The sequence below is a fragment of the Scyliorhinus canicula genome, chromosome 3, assembly GCF_902713615.1.
Source record: "Scyliorhinus canicula chromosome 3, sScyCan1.1, whole genome shotgun sequence".
Lineage (NCBI taxonomy): Eukaryota > Metazoa > Chordata > Chondrichthyes > Carcharhiniformes > Scyliorhinidae > Scyliorhinus > Scyliorhinus canicula.
The window spans coordinates 231,237,091-231,249,735 of NC_052148.1; the positions used below are offsets into that span (position 1 = coordinate 231,237,091).

Below are 12,645 nucleotides of genomic sequence, written 5' to 3' on the forward strand. Positions count from 1 at the left end.
CTGGATTTTCAAAAACAAAAGAAAAGAAAGTCTTGCATTTATGTCGCACTTTTTATGGCCACCGGACATTGCAAAGCGCTTTTCAGCCATTGCAGTGTTGATGACGTACTTGTCGAAGTGTTGTTACTGTTATAGTGTCGGAGCTGATTTGCATTCAGCAAACTGTCAAACAGCAGTGTGACAATGACCAGATTACCTGTTTTTTATGATGTTGACTGAGGAATAAATATTAGCCAGGACACTGGTGATAACTGCTGTTCTTCAAAATAGTGTCACGGACCTTTATCATACAGACCGAGCCGGAAGATGGGACTGCGATTTAACCCCCAAAATCCAGTACCTTCAACAGTGCAGTGCTTCAGCCATACTGCGCTGTGTCAGTCGTGATTTTGTGTGCTCAATCCCTGGAGTGGGAATTGAACCTCCAATCTGTGAGATTTAAAAACATGTTTAATCCACAGATGAAACTATGTGAGATTTATGAGATTATCTGACAGGCACTAGCACTGCTCACATGCAAGTGTTCAACATGATGGTACTAAATTCTGCGAAATGTTTAATGTTTGCATTAATTTGGTACAGGTGTATTCAGTGTTGTTAAGTAATAGCAACTGATCAATCTACATCATCTCTCGATGTGTGTATTGTTGATGGATTGGCTCACACAATATTGCTTCTGATAATGTTTCTCCCTACAGAAGTCAATATATAACCATTATTAGCTGCAATTCAGCATTTTGTCTGGATTAGCTTTGTAAGAAATGTTGTCAGCACATTTTGGGAACTGGTGACCTGAACATTTTCACACATTTGCAACTTTATTGCTCCTGTGTTGTGTGATTAGGCAGTGGACTGGGTAAGGAGAACAAGCTGCTTGTTACCATGCTTATGCTGTAAATGTGAATGTGTCGGGATCCTTTTTGTTCAGCTCTGCTGTCAGAAGGATAATGGACTGGTGTCATACTACTGTCCGCAGAATCAAATGAGATGCCTTCCGACGCCATCACTGTTGACAAAAACCAAACCCATCTACAGCGATAGAACCTTTTAGCCATTCTATAATTAAAAGCCAATGATATTCATTCTTGTCAGCGGTTGATGTGTAAACCATCGCATTTCATGCAGAATGTTTCAGAGATGGAAATACTTTGTCATTGCCAGTGAAAGTTCAGAGCTATCTCTCCCATATTGGCAGAAGAGACATTTTCTTTACTTGACCCCAAACAATGTTTTAGCTTTGTTTTATTCCTGCATACTTTTATTCACAGACTGATTCTGTAGTGAGGATGGTAGATTATGTGGAGGTTAATCTTCTATGCTTCATTTACGGATGCAATAAGGTTGACTGATGAGATAGACACGCTTATCCATTCTTACCATCCATAACAGAGGATGCCTCAGTTAGTGGGCATGATGAGAGCTGAAGAAATTCACCACCTCCCACTCCCAATATGAAGCTCCGAACAAAACTATTGGTCATATAATAATATTATATAATCTTTACTAGTGTCACAAGTAAGCTTACATTAACACTGCAATAAAGTTACTGTGAAAATGCCCTAGTTGCCACATTCCGGCGCCTGTTCGGGTACACAGAGGGAGAATTCAGAATGTCCGATTCACCTAACAAGCACATCTTTCGGGACATGTGGGAGGAAACCGGAGCACCCGGAGGAAACACACGCAGACACGGGCAGAATGTGCAGACTCTGCACAGACAGTGACCCAAGCAGGAATCGAACCTGGGACCTTGGAGCTGTGAAACATTGACATGCGACTTCTTATTTTTCTTCATTTTATATTCCATCCCTAAAATGTTCCCATTCAGATGATGTAAAAATGAAACGATTTCCTGGTGGTGATTTCGAATTTACCCAAGAGTTGTGACATGAGTAATAAAGAGGTATTCATGAAGGCCCTGCCTTCTCAACCTTGCCCCCCGCCTGAGGTGTGGTGATCCTCAGGTTAAATTACCACCAGTCAGCTCTCCCCCCTCAAAGGGGAAAGCAGCCTGTGGTCATCTGGGACTATGGCGACTTTACCTAATAAAGAGTGTCAAAAGGAACTCATTAGGAAAGGAAAATTTATGGAGACTGGGTGTTGCATTAGGTTAATCACTGGCCTTTCACCTCCAACCTAGATTTGAATCCAGCCCAGACTAATCGAATAAAAGTCTCCTTTGTTTGCTTGTGTTAAAAGCATTTGGACAATCTTATTTCTAGTTCCTAGTGGGCACATAGCACCAAATTGCTGTTAGTTTAACGCTAATTGGCATGAACATTGGCAGTCTCCCTGAAGTCACGTGAAGGCTGGTGTGGGAATTGGAAAAATTCACACCGGTGCCGTAGGAGAGGTACTCTTGTGACCTGGGTAGAAGCGCATTGTTGGAATTGAAGAGAAGCAGCCGGAGTCTGAGGCCACACGTGATCTGAGAGTGCTTAATACTGACATTAAGATTAGTTCAATTTTCAAAACGATGAAGAGAACTGATGGGGTTAATGGAGAGAGGTTGTCTGGGGAAATCTAGAAAACCAAACGTTATCGTTATGACACCGGATATATTGTGGGTAGACTGCCATCTACTGGACTGATCACGGACATGGTTAACTCATTTAACTTGCGATTTTGTTCAATTCTCAACAAGCAGTTGTGGAGGATAATTGGAGGACTGGGTTAGCTACTCACGTAGGTATTTTCATGTGCCAAGCACACTGATTGTCTGAAATTTTTGAAGACGGGTTTTGAACTTTCTTGAATGTCAGAATTGTAATTGGACAATACAGCAACAAGTTTAAAATATAATTAAATCCTATTGCCTGCCAAAGGGTCAGGATAGTGTGTCGTTTAAGAAGACTAGTGTGTAACAGAAATGTGTGGTATAGAAGTATTAACAAAATTCGGTATAAAAGTGTGACTAGAAATAGAATATGGCATTACCATATGTTTAAATTAAAATTGCAGGAATAAACTGAAATACAAAACGGGGGCAAAGCACAGCATATTGATCATCATCTGAAAATAGAAAAACACATTTTTATGCAGGGTTTCTACTTGAAATGCTATCCTGTGCTGGTTGACTTAGTGTTCAGTTCTAGCATTTTCTGGTTTTACTGGTGAGAACGGGAGCGAGGGCGTCACTACTGCCCTCAACCTAGCTCCCTACATGATTTTGACTGTCCGTACACATATAGCTTCCGGATCCCCACACTGTCCCAACACCTACTGTGCATTCGTCACCCAGTAAGAATATATCAGGCTCGGCAAAGCCAAGCCTCCTTGACTGTGGGTCCTTCTGAAGAACAATCCTCCGAATCCTCTCAAATTTCCTGCCCAAATAAAGGACAAAATCAATTTCTCGACTCCCAAAAAAGGACTTTGGAAGAAAAGCCAGCAAACACAGGAACAGGAACCTTGATAGAACATTCATCTTGACCAACTGAATCCTGCCCACCAAGGACAGAGGGAGACTATCCCACCTCTGCAAATTGGTCCTGACCTATCACTTACGGAGCCGGGCCCAATCCCGAGCCACCTGAAACCCCAAATATTTGAAATGAGAACCCGCTAAGCAGAACTGTAACACGGAAATATGTGTGCTGGTACATTTTGTCTCAAATCCTGTTCACTTGTCACCCCTGTGTTCGTTGATCTACATTGACTCCTGATTAAACAATGCCGCTGTTGCAATTGTTGTAAATCCCTTCCAAGCCCAACAGACCTCTGACAGCTAGGCCAAGATGGCACACTTGCGTTGTTAAGAATCCAGAAGTTTGGACTAATGAGCCACAGAAATTAGTTCAAATCTAACTTCAGAAAGCTGGGAAATTTAATAATTAGATAAGGAATAAAAGCTAGCATTAATAATCGTGCTCATTAAAATACTGTATTGTCGTAAAACCCCATCTAGTACACTCTTATTCCTAGGAGAGGGATATCTGCTTGGTTTGAAGTATTTCTAACTCCCTAGCCACAGCAATGTGAGTTTGCTGCCCTCTGAAATATCCCTATGGGCAATAAATGCTGGCAGCATGGTAGCATGGTGGTTAGCATAAATGCTTCACAGCTCCAGGGTCCCAGGTTCGATTCCCGGCTGGGTCACTGTCTGTGTGGAGTCTGCACGTCCTTCCCGTGTGTGCGTGGGTTTCCTCCGGGTGCTCCGGTTTCTGGTAAACTGGGAAACACTCCCTTTTCTCTATGTTCAAATTATGAAAAGAGTCAAAACGCCTCAGCAGCGCACTGTAGCTTCCATGATAGGGATCAGGTCTGTCATGTACAGTAGAAGATAGTGCGGGTACAGGGACACTCTATGCTCCATACCCCCACCCCCATCATTACCTCCCTCCACCTATCTGAAGCTCTCAGGGCAATGGCCAAAGGTTCTATTGTCAACGCAAACAAGAGGGGTGACATAGCCTCTTTCCCCTGCTCAACTGTAAATACCCCAAGCTCACATTATTTGTGTAGACACCGGCCTTCGGTGCTTTTTGCAACAAGCGTACCCACGACACAAACTTTGGCCATATCCCAAACTTTTCCAGTACCGCAAACAAATACCACTGTTCTACCCTATCAAATATCTTCTCGGCATCCAGTGCAACAATGACCTCCTGATTCACCCCATCCAGGGACAACACCACATTTAGCAACCGCTGCATGTTGGACGACAATCGCCGCCCTTTAACAAAATCTGTCTGATGCTTCCCAATAATTGAAGGAAGACACTGCTCCAGCCTTAGTGCTCATACCTTGGCCAATATCTTAGCATCCATATTTAATCGGGAAATCAGGTGGTATGACCCACACTCCACCAGGTCCTTATCCTTTAAGAGAATTAAAATGGACACTCGCATCAACGTCTCTGGCAGGAAACCCTGTGCTACCGAGTCCTCCAGCATCTCCAAACGGCTTGCAAATTCCACTGGGAACCCAAGCCCTACCAGTCTGCATTGGCCCAATAGCTGTCAGGTCCTCTTCCGCACTCAAAGGCTCTTCCAACCCTTCCTGATCTTCCTCCTCCACCTTAGGACACTCCAAACCTTCCAAAAACTGCACCACATCTGACCCCTCCTCAGGCAGCTCTGACCTATATTCATATAGAATGTTTCAAACACCCCAGTAACTTTATCTGGTGCAGGTACCAACCTGCCACCTGAGTCTCAAACTTGAATAATCTCTCAGCAAGCAGAGACCACTGGCCTTCTCACCATATTCATACATTATCCCCCTCGAGAGCCGTAACTGGTGTACCATCTTATCTGTAGACAGTAAATCAGACTGCATCCGCAGCTTCTTCCTGCTAGCCAGGAGATCTGGGGTGCGATCACTTGAGTATCTACCATCTATCTCCCAAGATCTCATCTACCAACCTTTGGCATTCGTCCCTTGCCTCCCTAACTATCTGTGCCAAATGCAAGATTATCTCCCTTCTCACTACTGCCTTCATGGCCTCCCACAGAGCCGAGGGCGAAAACTCCCCATTCTTATTAAACACCACATACTCATTGATCGCCCTTGATATCTTTGCACAAAACCCCAGATCTGCCAACAGCCCCATATCCAAACTCCATGAACCGCTGATCCAGCCCCGTCTCCAAAACCTCAGCCACCAGATGTGGAGTGTGATCTGAAATAACTATTGTGGAACATTCTGATTTCCTCACCCCTGGCAGTAGAGACCTCTCCATCATGCAGAAGTCAATCTGCGAATATATTTTATGCACTGGAGAAAAGAAGGCACCCCTGGGTGCTGAAACCGCCATGGATCCGCTCCTCCCTACTCTTTCGTAAAGGCTGTCAATACCTTTGCTACCCTCAAGGGGACCAATGAGTTCGGCTTAGACCGGTCTAGCTTTGGATTCGAAACACAGTTCAAATCCACCCCCTAATATCAACTGGTGCGTGTCCAAGCCTAGTATGGCAGTCAGCATCCTCTTCATAAATGCTACGCATCCCAGTTTGGAGCGTACACATTTACCAACACCACTGATTGCCTCCCAACATCCTAGTGATTATTACGTATCTACCTCCCTGATCTGCTACAACCTCCCTGCTTGAAACCAAACTTTTATTAATAAAAATGTCTATCCCGCAGGGCCCTACTATCAAAGCCCGAGTGGAACTCCTGGCTCACCCAATCCTTCTGAAGTCTAATCTGGTCCCGTACCCGTGTGTGGGTTCCTGCAAAAACACATCGGCCCTTAAATTCTTCAAATCGGAGAAAACTTTCACTTGCTTCACTTCCCCAAACATTCCACATGACCAATTGAATCGGGGGCTCTCATCACTTCCACACCCCCCCCCCCCCCCCCCCCCCCCCCAACTCAGCCATTTCCACCACAAAGGATTATCCTCCCCATCTTCCAGGTTCCTAATACCAGGGCCCACACAAGATGGCACCCAGCCCCACCACAAGATGAAAAATACCCATGTCGCCGTCAGCAATCTACCCTTTTTACCCCCCTTTCCTCAATCCCAGAAAAAAACCGAACTGCTTCCTCTCAGACTATTATCTCTCCTCCCTTTCCCCGTCCTCCCACCATTCGTACCTTTTAGGCTCATTGCAACCTGCTTCAGCAGGCTGCAGCCCCTCCCCCATCTCACTCTTGTTTAGCTCAGTGGGCTAGATAGCTGGTTTGTGATGCAGAACAAGGACAGCAATGCGGGTTCAATTCCTGTACCAGCTTACCCAAACAGGTGCCAGAATGTGGCGACTGTGGGCTTTTCACAGTAACTTCATACTTGTAACAATAAAAGGTTATTATTATTAAAAGGTTATTATAAACTCTGCCTGTCTGGGCGGCACGGTAGCACAGTGGTTAGCACTGTTGCTTCACAGCGCCAGGGACTCGGTTTCAATTACCGGCTTGGGTCACTGTCTGTGTGTAGTCTACATGTTCCCCCGTGTCTGCATGGGTTTCCTACGGATGCTCCGGTTTCTTCCTCCAAATCCCGAAAGACGTGCTTGTTAGGTGAATTGGACATTCTGAATTCTCCCTCAGTGTTCCTGAACAGGCACCGGAGTGTGGCGACTAGGAGATTTTCACAGTAACTTCATTGCAGTGTTAATGTAAGCCTACTTATGACACTAGTCAAGATTATTATTATTATTATTATTATTATTATTAGTGAAGCTCCTCCATTGGGGCCGACATCAAATGAGTAAAAGAAAATCAATACAACTCCCCGTGCCCTCCCTCTACAAAGGAATAACCAAAACCCAAACCCATTAACATTCTCATCCTCCATTCCAAAAAGAAAAAACATTACAACATCTCCAAACAGCCCCATCCCAATAACCATAAAAATTCCATTCAAACCCCCTCAGTTCAGTCCAAGTCCTTGTGCTTTAATAAAAGCTTCCGCCCTCTCGAAAACATGATCTCTGGAATTCTGCGTGACACTCAACCTCGCTGGGTACACCACAGCTCTTATACAGCACGAACATCGCCCTGTTAAAAGCTGCATGCCTCTTTGCCGACTCAACCACGACATTTTGGTATATTCAAATACTTCTGCCTTCCCACCACATCCATCGATTTTCTGAGGGTCTCCATCATTTCCCTCCATTGCCTCTCAAGATGCTTGCCGAATTGCCTCTCAATTTCGGCTGCCATTACCTCCATCAGCTTGTCCATAGTAATAGGTGCAGCCCCACCTGACAAGCTTGCATCTGCCACCTTTGTTCCCAATGGACTCTGTATCTCCCCCAACTCCTCTGAAGGGCTACCACTCATACCCTTCTTTCCAATATTCTCGTTTGTGGTCTTTGACATCTTCTTCTTGTAAAGATCTATCTAATGGGATAGGTCTGTCCACAAATTACCCCCGGGAACTAGGCTAAAAGGGCCAAAAACCGAGGACTCTGGCGGGAGCTACCTTGCGTGCCACCTTCTTCTACATGCCGCCACCAGAAGTCTCCTGCTCTGATCAGCTTTAACCCTTCACTGTTACTTCTATAACCCAAGCGCAATTACAAATCTGTTTTCGACAATGTCAGTGAGTTTTAATATGATTTTTAAGTCCCAGTAAGTTGTCTGGACTTTCTTCTTCACCTCACTTGTAATCGATCTTGCTATAGTATAAAATGCGAGCCTGTTCATTTGATTTATCAGTCGATAACTCTGTATGGGTTTCCTTGGTATACATATTATGGTCCCCACTAGTGGTGTCTGTTTTGGAGTTTGTTCTCTCCCCTTTCTCCTTTGTCTTGGGAATAGGTTTGCCCCCTAACCTGTCCCGTATCTTCTGGAACACGACTGCCTCCAGGTTGCTGTTCATCTCCTGGCCTCTGTTGATTCATGTGGCTTTTCTTTAGCCACTTCAATCTTCATTGTCTCCTATAGGGTCGCTGAACTATTTTCAGCTCTCTGCACCCCTGCAGAACTCAGCATTTCCGGTATCTCTGGACTGACCTTGACTTTTCCTGCTATATTATGGCCCAACCTGCCAGGATGTTTCCGAGCAAAATGTTAACTCTTTACATGAGCAAGTTTAGGATTATACCCACTGTTACTCGTCCCGTAACAAGCTTGCTCTGCAGGTAAATTTTTGCCATTGGCACCTTTCCGATGTCTTCTGTGAGCCCCTGGATTGGTATACTGGAATTTTCCCTGGTCTTGGATGGAAAATCCTCAGTTTTCTCAATGCGCAAAGTCTGTAATCAGCTAATGCCTTGGGGAATGTTGATTTCTTTTTCAAGTTTTTTAACCTGTTCGGGGGTCATCTTCCCCTTAAGTAAAAACTCTTGGCAGTTATTTTGTAGACCTGCCTGACCACAAGTTGACAACTTTCATGACCACTGATACTGGTTTGACTGTGGGACTCTCCGAGGCTTCCATAGTTTGTCTCTATTTGAAGTGTCCATATCCAATGGTTGTCAGGAAAAGGAAGTTGCTTGACCATTTCAGACTTGGTGTAAGTTTGTTTGGGCTGATTTCAGAGGGTTTGGAATTTCTGGCGGTAGGCCTCCGGAACTAATCCATAAGCACTAAGGATAGCTTTCTTAGTCATTTTGTAATCAGCTAAAATCTCATCAGATAGCATGGCATAAACTTTGTGGGCTTAGCAAGTTAACCGCTTTGCTTTAGCAGACTCCAGCTTTCTGCTGGCCGTTTCATTTGCTTTGCTATTTCCGAGCTTAAATGGAAAACACTTTTACATCTCCCTCCTCAAGTTTTGGAATAATTTGAGCAATCTTAAAAAAATCTGCACTTTTCCCTGAGTTAGCGGCCGTTCTCTCACTGTTGGTGCCCTCACAGGGTCCAGTGCATCTTTTCCTTTCTCGGCTCAAGCTGTTTCAGTTAATATTATTTCTTCCCTCTCTTCCTGCCTTTCCATTTTCCCTTTCCTTCTCTTGAAATGCTCTTTCCACTCCCTGAAATTTGTTCGGATGTATTTTCCAATTCAATGTATGTACTTAAGTATTTACTTGCTGATTGCAAATAAATCAGTCCAACAGGCTTTCTTGAGTTTAGACGAATGAAGAGTTAGTCTTTTAAAATATTTTTTGAAAGTCACTATACGTACACAAAATTGACAGTATATTTATGTTAATGAAGGAGTTTCCACCACCCATGGTCAAAATGAAACATATATAATAGGCGTCATTAGCACTTTCCTTGTGCATAATCGGTTTTGTTAGTTCTCCTATGTTACCTGGTAGCCCTTGAGACAGAAATACTGAGGTCTCTTTTTCCTTGCTGTTTTGGAGTAAGTGTTGACCAAGGCAGGTGCAATATTCCATAAATATGTGTTCTCGGCATGTTCATTGTAATGCACGTTCTAGAATCTTCCAGAAGCTTAGTTAAGTTGCAGTCCCAAACATCAGGGGTGGGATTCTCCGGTATTCGGCGGGCGGGCCGTACCGGCGCCAAGAGTGGCGTGAACCACTCCGGCACCTTCGGGAGCTAGGCCGGTGCTGGAGTGATTGGCGCCGCGCCAACCGGCGCGAATGGCCTCTGCTGGCTGGCGCGAGTTGGTGCATGCGCAGGAGTGCCAGTGTGTTCCCAGAACCGCTGCCGTGATTCCTGCGCATGCGCAGGGGGTTTCTTCTCTGCGTAGCCATGGCGGAGCTTTACAGAGGCCGGCGCGGAGGGAAAGAGTGCCCCCACGGCACAGGCCTGCCCGCAGATCGGTGGGTCCCGATCGCGGGCCAGGCCACCGTGGGCCGGATCCCCCCACGCCCCTCCGAGGACTCCACAGGCTGCCCGCAGAGCCAGGTCCCGCTGGTAAGAACCTTGTGTAATTTACGGCGGCGGGACTCGCCGAAAACGGGCGGCCGCTCGGCCCATCGCGGAGCGGAGAATCGCTGGGGAGACCGTTGCCAACTGCCCCCCACCGGTGCAGTGCGATTCCTGCCCCCGCCAAAAAAAGGCACCGGAGAATTTGGCAGCCGGAGTTGGGGCGGGATTCACCCCCCCCCCCCCCCCGGGCGATTCACCAGCCCGGCCGGGGGGGGTGGGGGGGGTGTAACATCACTCCACCTATCCTTATTTCGCTTGCAGCCGAGCTGCAGAAACTATAGTGTCTGTGAATTGTTTTGACCTTTGTAGTATACAAATTGTGATAAAATCCTGTTGCTAATTTGTGGCGAGTGTGCTTTACACTTAATTGCTCTGTTTTATAGCCTTTGCTCTAGAGTCACCAGGTATCTTTATGATACCACCACGAGGTTCAAGTTCAAGTGCTGATCAATAACTCAATACACCAGTTAATAAGGTTCAAATCAAAACACATTTATTATATACACAGTCAATCGCTACTCATGCATAAAATACTACAGAACTAGACTATTTCTACCACTAAAGGCCAATACTTAGCTTTGGAAAAGGAACCCATTGGGTCAGGGAACAATGGCCTCTCGTTCGATCCTGAGACTGCAGGCTCCCAGCTGGTATGGACTAAGGGTTAGGAGCGCCTATCTCGTAGCGTGCGTTGACTGGACACTTACTTGTTGGTGCAGCTGCTAGGCAAGTCTCTCCAAGTTGAGAGTCACAGTCAAGAGTTCTTTGAGAGCTGCCAAGAAGGCCAAATTGAACTTGGGGACTCTATTTTATAGTCCCCAGGGGCTTCGCACCCATTTTGGGCGGACCCCGTACCTGCCTCCAATTGATTGGATCATGTTCCAATCGATTGGTTTGATTTCCCTAATACTGGGGCTGTTCCCTGATTGCTGGGCGGTTCTTAAGTGTCCGTTGGCTTCTTTTGTTTTGGACTCCTGCTGGCGCCGAGGAGTCTGGCTTTACCTCGATCATCTTTAACTGTTTCTATTGTGCCCGGGAATCGCTCATTAATATGTAGATTATCGTTAGTTTCAGTGCTGTCTGTTTTCTGCAACTCGAATATACAGGACACTTTGCATTCTGCTTGCTTTTCTGAGCCTGTCCATTTTTCCCTGTGTTCTTAGCGAATCTCCATTTTAAGTTGGGAAGTGGCCAACCCAGGTGGCTACAATCCATACCATGCTCTTTCTGTTCACCTGTTATGTAACAGACTCACCTTTTGACTCATTGCACTGTTATATTTTACCACGATCACTATAAACTGTAGTTGAGTAACATGTCACTGGCTCAGTGTTAGTATTATGGGACCAATGTTTCATTTACTCCTGGCTTGCATGTGCTGTGCCATTTTAAGCTAAATCATATAGGTGGAATAGGCTTGAGGGGCTGAATGGCCTGCTTCAGTTACCATCTTCCTATATTTTTATGGGAATCTTATTTCAGTGCTGGAACTTGTGCTATAGTAGAATCCGGGAATAATAGCTTCTTAAACTGGGGCTTTATGATGTATAACATAAATTATATATGAAACTTGGGCAGAAACTTCATAGCTACTAAAATCACTGGTGAAGGTTGAATTCAAAAATTGCATACAGATTCTATGTTAGTTTTTAGGCTAGAGTGTCCGATAAGGGTTCTAGTCTTTCAACTTCAACTATAAATCTTTGTTTTGGGAAAAATACTACTTCTGTTCAATTCCTGAATAGTGACCATGATCAATCCAGCATGAATTTGTCCAAATAGGTGAGGAGACGTATTTTAAAAAAAAGTAGTGGCAGTTGTCAGAAATTACAGGTAAATCATTTGCACATTCTAACATTCAGCTGGCCGGAATATTAACCTTCAGAAATGATAGCGATGCTATCTTTTTCCTCTTGTCGAATACTTTTTTTTGGGCAAATGTGAAGTTAATCAGTCAAAGAAACGCCTGGGCAATTTTCAAATCTAACAGCTGGGAAGAAATTTCCGTTACTAAAATTGATTTTTCTGTTATTGGTGGCAAGCTGCTCGCGTTTCCTATCGAGCACAGATGAACTTATTTTAATTAATGTTGATGGAAAACAAAGTGCTTGACTCTGTAATCAGATTGATTTTCCTTGCCCGAGCCTGCACCAGATGTTTTCTTGCATTAATTCAGAACAAGTCCCCCACTTATCCGGCAGTGGTTTCGGAAGAGCATTGATGTGTAGCCTGAAGGGGAAAACAGGACTGGGCCTGGAACAGTTTGACCTTGTGCTGGACTGGAGAATTAACTGTTTTTATGGAGGCTCAGTCAGGTCTTGAAAAAATAAACAGGATAGGAACATGTCTGATGGCAAATAGCTTCCTCTGCTTTTTGAGAGTCTTAACCCGTTGCATGTCTGTG

At 44.9% G+C, this 12,645-nt stretch overlaps 1 protein-coding gene across 1 annotated transcript in view; it reads left to right on the top strand.

The window, feature by feature from the left end:
- Window positions 1–12,645, top strand: part of spata5 (spermatogenesis associated 5) — a 536,428-nt gene that overhangs the window by 52,688 nt on the left and 471,095 nt on the right. The window lies entirely within an intron of this gene.